Source organism: Micropterus salmoides, unplaced genomic scaffold (assembly GCF_014851395.1).
Source record: "Micropterus salmoides isolate LMB-PRFRI ecotype aquatic unplaced genomic scaffold, ASM1485139v1 Ms_hic_scaffold_17, whole genome shotgun sequence".
NCBI lineage: Eukaryota > Metazoa > Chordata > Actinopteri > Centrarchiformes > Centrarchidae > Micropterus > Micropterus salmoides.
The window spans coordinates 3004232-3012200 of NW_024040817.1; the positions used below are offsets into that span (position 1 = coordinate 3004232).

General features: G+C 40.2%; 1 pseudogene; it reads left to right on the plus strand.

The window, feature by feature from the left end:
* Positions 1-513: 513 nt before the first annotated feature.
* On the plus strand, positions 514-6230 carry LOC119907980 (annotated as a pseudogene).
* The last annotated feature ends 1739 nt before the right edge of the window (positions 6231-7969 follow it).

Here is a 7969-nt window from a genome sequence, read left to right on the forward strand (position 1 = left end):
ACACACACACACACACATATTAGAGCTGGCATCTTTACAGAGGAACAACAAATCACAACAAAACCCACACACATAATGAGGAAGTGACAGTAGCTGTGCGTTCAAGTGTCCAGTTTAAAAAACTTTAGAAGAGCTACCAGAGCCCAAAGGTCTTTAAAGAATGTTTTTAATTTGCAGATATATTTTGACCACCAGCTGAAAATAACAAAGTTATTCAGTTTACATTAATATGAAACAGAAAAGAAAAGCAGTCCTCACATATGAGAGGCTGTAACCAGCAAATGTCTGGTGTTTTATGGGATTAGTGATCAGTCAGTTGTTAAAACTGTCATAATTAAATAAATAATTTCTGCACTGACAATTTTAATATTTATTTTGGTGTCAATGTTCTGATTAAAAGCATGACTAATTCATGCAGCATGAAAAGTGTTTAATTTGCCTTTCTGAAACCTGGATGTGACTAAAAAGCAGCAACAGTCCTTATTTTGGAGCATCACCTGAATGCACCATCTGCTGTCAAACATAAAGTGAAGTGAAGGAGAAGGAAGCAGCAACAGAGTGAAACACAGTTCAACTAGCGGAGATTAAAAATATGAAGGCAGTCAACTTTGTGTTAACAATGTATTTGGTTGCGTCCTGCTCGAAGACGGGACTGATGGTGAACAGCGGTGAGTTCAGAGTTTTCTGACTTATTAATGTGAAGCAGGAGAAGGTAAAAATAAGAAATAAATTGATGCTGTTTTTAAATTTGATTTGAGTTTTAATTTTCCACTCAGCCCACATGTGTAAGACACTGCAAGTGATGGCATCAAGTGGAAATACGAAAAAATTTAGACTTGCATACAGATCCTATATTCACTGTTCATATAAGATTTTTTATTTTTAAATAAAAATTTATTGAGGCATTAAGAAATATGCCTTACCGTTAAAGTAGTGGAACGGTAAGGCAAATTCCTTTGATTTTGTTGTTCACTGAAGACATTTGGGTTTAAGATCTAAAGATAAGTATTATAAGACAAGAGTTCAGAATTTCAGCTTTTATTTCCTGGTAAAAACAAAAACAAAGGAATTTGCCTTTACATAAAATACAATAGGATTGATCATCATTTCCGTTCTTGCAGAACAAAAACTGAACTTTGCATGTTACTCAAAATGTACCACAACTTCTCAGTTTGGTTGGAGGCTTTAAAAAAGCAGCTTAACTAAGTAAAAAACTGTCTGATCTGGTGGAAGTCAGGATTTTCTTTTGTCCTGAGTAAATCAGTTAGACTGAGCTCAGGAGTAATGTTAATGTCACTTACAGATATAGTTCTTTCTTTCATTCCAAACAAACCAGAAATACCAAAAACACATCTCTGCCACAGTAACTTGTATTTCTACTGTTCATTATAATTACATAATTTTTAAAACTGAACCACTCTTTCCACCGGGGCTAATGAAGTTTATTTGCCTTGTCTAATAAATATCTGTCTGTCTGTGTGACTCTCAGAGACACATTCCCTCTTTTACACCTACACGGCTCTCTCCAAACCTGTCGGACTCCCGGGCATCCACCAGTTCTCAGCCATGGGTCTGCTGGACGGCAGGATGACGACTACTTTGACAGCGAGCACCAGAAGAAAGTTCCCAAACAGGACTGGATGAAAGAGAGACTGCCTGCAGATTACTGGACAAAGGGACACAGTCCCGCCTGAGAAAGCAGCAGAGTTTAAAAATCAACCTCGACATCCTGAAGACACGAATGAGACAGAATGACTCAGGTAAGATGCGTGAAATGTGAACTGTATGTTTGGTCTCCTGCTGGTTTGTTCTTTGAGTCAGGAATAAGTTATATTTACATATTCATACAGTTTATAATTGTTGACAAAACCTTACCACAAGGTCCATTCAGTAGCTGCTCTGGATCTTTTGATCTGCTAAATGAACCTCCTGGTGAGACAGTTGACGGTCAGGTTAGTGGTTACTCCAGTAGTTCTGTTTTAAAGCTTCAATTTCTCCCAGTTTTGGGATATATTGGAGAGCTAATATAGGCAGACATTTCACAGTTTTGATCAACTCACAATCACCAAAGACGAAGAGGCATTTAAGAGCGCAAAGAACTAAATTTCTGTCCAACGCGCCAATGTGGCGTAAATTCACAATTAAGACAACCAGATTTAAACTTTATCTGCGCCTGTATCATTTTGGGGGACTTTTGGAGTGTTTGCTTTGCATCTGCATTTCCTCAGAGCTCTGACTGGATTTATGTTTATCATCATGAAGCTCTGGTAGCTCTGAGTAACTGGAAATATGGTCTCCAGGTCCACGGGACTGCAGCTGCCCTGTGACAGATTCAACATATTCTCATTTGACAAAAGTCTGGATGTCGTATTTGGTGTCGTCACTCTGGCGTGAGTGAGACGCGCCTGTGGTCTGGATTCTCCTGCTATTAAAAAAGATCTCTCTTGGTTTCAGACGTCCATGTTCTTCATTGGATGAGCGGCTGTGAGGGCGACATGCAGCCCAACGGCAGCATTACGTTTCACCGCGGTAAGGACATTTACAGCTACGATGGAAACGACTTCCTGTCCTTCGACGACACCAACAAAGTCTGGGTTGCTGTGACTGAAGCAGCCATCCGGACAAAGGAGAAGTGGAATAACCAGGTCCTAATAGAAGTCACCAGGCAGTACCTGGAGAACGAGTGCATGGATTCGTTGAGCAAGTTTGTGGGTTATGAGCAAACGCAGCTACAAACCGCCCGTATGTATTTTCTAGAAAATAATGAACTGGGCCTGTTTCCTGATAACAATTGATTTCATTATTATATGTTTCCATTTCTACATGTGTTTCCCAAAGCAGAAGCCCTTCTTAAGAGCGAGTGCACAGTAGCTTCTCGGCTCCACTTGAAAGTAAAATAATAATTAAATTAGTTTTGTACTTGAAGTTGTTCTGGATATGAAACTTAATGTGCAGTAAACATTTTATAGATTTGCAATTTATATAAACGTGTGGCAACAACAGAGGAGCCATAAAAAAAAAACATGACAGTATATCATCATGAAAACCAAGGTGGGTTCACTTCAGTGCAACTGGACTTTAAAGATACGTGAAGATGTTTCGCCGCTGATCCAAGGCTTCTTCAGTTCTTACTGGACTGATTTGATCTTAACCTTCCTTTGATAACAGACTTTAATTCATTTGTAAAAGTCCTGCCCTCTAGCTTTAAATAAAACTTGTAGTTTGAGTTGGTTCGTTCTGCAAGTTCAGGATTCTTCCTGTGAGAGGGTCGGAGGCCTCTGTTATCATCATCGTAGCCTTCAGATGCTTTCAGGTAACGGGGCCTTGGTTGGACATTTCTGTTTGGCCAACAGCAAACAACTTTGCTTTTTTTCTGTCCAGCTCCACCTGAGGTCTTCATGTTCTCAAAGGAAACCACAGTTGAGTCAAAGGTCATGTTGACGTGCCTGGCCACAGGTTTCTACCCAAAAGACATCATCCTGAACATCAAGAGAAACTGTCGTGTTCTAACTAAAGAGGACGGAGTGTTTTATTTTGGCGTTCGACCAAATGAAGACGACACCTTCCAGAGAAGAGACAGTGTGGAGATTTTAAGGAGCGACACGTCTACATTCACCTGTGAAGTGACTCATCCTGCATCCAGGTTACATGTTCAGAAGGAATGGGGTAAGAAACTTCTTCTTCTTTGGTTTTGGTATTTGGCTTGTTTAGTATTATTGCAGAAAGCGTCTCATATGATTGACGTCACCTCTTCAGCAAAAGTTCTTCGTCTTCGCCTCAAAGAAGCCCCAAGACTCAAAAGATCGTTTGTGTTTATTTAACTTTGATATTTTAACTTTGGCCTTCATGTCCGTCTGTTATGGTGACAAATTCAAATCAGGCAACACAACAACATTCCTATTAGAAAGGTCAATGAGACAGGAAATGATCACGTTCAGACAGGAACATGGTTTGTTACCATGGCAACAGCCAGAAGGTTTGGGGGCCAATCCTGTGAGTTAGATCCAAGTTGTAATAAATCAGAATGATCCTTTACATGACAGGAACAAACTAAAACCATGAGTAAATCATTTCAGCTCATGGTGGACTGCAGCAAGTAAAATCTAATTAATTCATTAATTAATAAAATTAACTTTTGAAATTTTGAAATTGTAGAAGGTAAGAATCCTGTTTGATGCTGACATAGTCTCCTCTCAAAAAACCTTTCTTTTGTTTCTCAAAGCACAAATTCTAATAAAAAGTTATTCTAATGTAACCAAATGATGATATCAGCTTACCATAAATGCAGGTCTCCATTAAACACCTGGTCTGTTTTTATAGAAGTTATTTGGATGTTTAAAACCTCTTAAACCCCGCAGGGTCTCCCGCTTTAGCTGCTTCTAAGCTGCTTAGATCATTAATACAAATATTAATGTTTAAACGTATGATCAATGTGTCAGTATGGACGTGCTACACATCCTTAGATCGGTTAGATTCTCCACAATTCAGTCGTTCACTTTATCTAACAAAAAAAACGAGCCCTAAAGTCTAATTCTTCGAGATTTACCGGTGTAACCTGCATGGTACAAGTGATGAAGAAAAAGTGCCTACTCTCGTTACCTTTGAAGCGCTCCTTAAGTCCGAATGTGTCGATCAAAAGAATCCAAACAGCTTTTCATAAAAATGAATCCAAGTAATGAATCCTGTCATGTGAAGTCAATCCCTCTCTGTCTGCTAACTTCTGCCACACTTCTCTCATCCTGCACCCTGCTGTTGTTTTCGTTACGTTGCTGCTTACAACATGAAAGCGCATGAGCCGACATCGAATCATGTGCGTTTTTGTGCGCAGCGATTGCGGGGGGGGGGGGGGGTTATACATGGTAGCTCCGCTTTAATCTTGAGAAGCTGCTGTCTCTGTTCACTCAACTTACACTGTAAATTTCCAGCTAAACTGAGGTTTTTTGAAGCACGCTCTCGCTCGCTCGCTCTCTCTCTCTCCTTCCTGCCATTCACCGGTCTTGTGCAGAGTTTTGCTGCATTCCATGCCGAGAACTGCACGCATGTCGCGGTACCTCGGGTCTATTTCAAGTAGCCGGCTTTTTAAAAACGATCAAATATTCTTTGTGTGGTTCATCAACGGTGATAGATTATCTGAAAGTCCCGCGAGGTGCGAACAACTCGGCACAACACCAGTGAGGCTGGAGCTCCGTCTCTTCGGTAGGTTTTCCTCTGCTGCCACTTCACACACACGTGACACCTACACATGCGCACTGCACAGTGTTAGGGTTACAATTGTGGATTTATTTGTAAATGTAAATGCTCCGTATTTGTATAGCGCCTTTCTAGTCTTTTCGACCACTCAAAGCGCTTTTACACTACATCTGAATTCACCAGTCACACATTCATACACTGGCGGAACAGCCGCCAGGGGCAAATCGGGGTTCAGTATCTTGCTCAAGGACACTTCGACACGCAAGCAGCGGGAGCCGGGGATTGAACCGCCAACCTTCCGATTAACGGACCACTTTAAAAACATTTATTGTAAGTTTTTTACTTTTTACATGTTTATTTACAGCATTAAACGTTGAAATGTTTATTGTAACAGGCTGTATATTAACTTATTGGGAGAAAACAGGTAGTTCTATGTAAAATCAGTCGTTGAGCCCCCATATCGCCAAAATGGCGTGATCCTTGTTTCACTGCGAAGCTTCAACTGTGAGATTGTTTCAATGTCAGACAGCAGAGTTCAGCTGATAGAAAATACTTGGACTAAAGTCAGAAGTAAATTAACCAGGGACAGGGGTTGCAAATGAGTTATGGTTAGAACCCTGTATGCATGGCATCTACTTTGAATACTTTATAAAGAAATCTCATGCATCTGTCCCTGTCAATTAACAAGTAAAGAAAATAAATAAAGATATGCCATTAACTTTACTTAATTTCTAAGATAAGTTGATTAGATATTTAGGTATAAGTAAGGTTGTGTCAATTTTTCCCCGTGTTACCGAAAATGGTATCAAATATATATCAGAAGATATTTTCAAGGTATTGTTCGAAATCAGAAATTCCGGTTGTGACAACACTGAACCAAAATGCAGCAATACTGTCACTCAGCTTCTGCACGTTTGTAGCTACGTCCACAGTAAATTAAACCTAACTAATAGAAATGATGTTGAAAGTGAAGTGAATATAAAACTGTTGTGAATGTTTTCTGTGTTTTAGATCATAAACTACCTCCTGATGTACCTGGACAATCACCAGCATTACTGTGCTGGTGCTGGTGCTGTCCGTTGTGGTGCTGCTGGCTGTTTACTTGTACAGAAAATTCAGAAATGGTAGGTGGCAAATATACCCATTATAAACCAGATAGCAGTGGAGTGGAATGTTTTTTATATTCTGTAAAAGAAAATACACAAACATTTAATTCCACAAAAATGTCTCCTCCTCCTTCAAGAGAAACAAAACAAACTGAAAAACTGAACATTAAAATCATCCAGCATCCAGAGATCCTGGTCATTGGCTCCCAGCAGATGGCAAAAATACTGCCATCTGCTGGTTCCCCAGTGAATCACAGAATCTTGGTGTCTGGTTCGACAGTAGTTTCAGTTTTGAGCACCAGCTTAGAAATATATCAAAATTCGATCTATGTTAACTTTTAAGGACACGAGACCATTTTACACGCCTTCATCTCATCACGCCTGGATTATTATTAACAGCCTTTTCACCTGTTTAACCCAAAAATCTATTGATCGACTCCAGACTGTCCAGAACTCAGCTGCCAGACTTTTAACCAGAACAAAGAAATATGACCACATTACTCCTATTTTAGCTTCATTACACTGGCTCCCAGTATGTTTTAGAATTGACTTTAAAATTCTATTGATCACTTTTAAAGCTCTTCATGGCCTCTCGCCTTGTTATATTTCTGACCTTTTAGTCCCATACGCACCAGCACGTACCTTGAGATCCTCGGGCAGAGGTCTGTTGTCTGTTCCAGAGTCTGGACTGAAAACTAAAGGGGACAGAGCGTTTGCTGTCAGGGCCCCGAGGCTCTGGAACAGCCTGCCCGAGGAAATCAGGTCGGCTGAGTCAGTGACTTTTTAAGTCCCTTCTTAAAACATTTTTATAGGAGAGCCTTTCCTGATTTTAGTTTATATATAACTTGTTTTTGAAACATGCTTTATAAAAAGAACAAAGAAAAGAAATAAAAAAACAAATTTAACTTTATACATTGTAGTTCTTGCATTATAGAGTTACCTAAATGCCATGTCACTGACTTCATCTATGATTTATTAACATTGACTTTATTCACAGCTGCTGACAACAGTGGACCCAACACTGCCCAAGGTAACTACTTTATTTCTCTTGAAGTCTCATGAAGGTCATTGTTCAGAGGTTACTGTAACTTTATGGCTGAACAAAATTAAATGATGTTGGGTTTGTGTGCTCTCTGCAAGCTGCTTGAGCTAAGAACTAGGCAAATATTTAGGCGACCTAGCCTGAAAAGTAAGGCAATGGGCCTTAAGCCTAGTTCACACTACACGATTTTTAGCCCAATGTGCCGCTCGGCGACCGTCAGGCTGTGATCGGGTTAAATGAGAGGTTGATCGCGGCGCCAGTGGTTATGTGTGAACTACTCAACGATGCATCAAAACGGCTCCCCGACACATTTCTGACATATCGCCGACATCCGAGTCATATCAGAGTCGGCCGACTCAACATCTACATCCAGCCATGCACTGCAAAAACAATTTTTACCCTCAGCTCATCGTGTAGTCAGCAACAAGCCTTAAATGCTTCCTGTGTGTAGACAATAACCCCCGTAACACAGTGGACGAACCAGTCCCAATGTTCAATACCCAATACTAAAGCTGTAAATGTGAGAGCTGTAAATGTGAGATCTGTAAACAGAGATCTGTAAATGTGAGATCTGTAAACAGAGATCTGTAAATGTGAGAGCAGTTTTATTAGCTACACCAGCAGGTGGCGG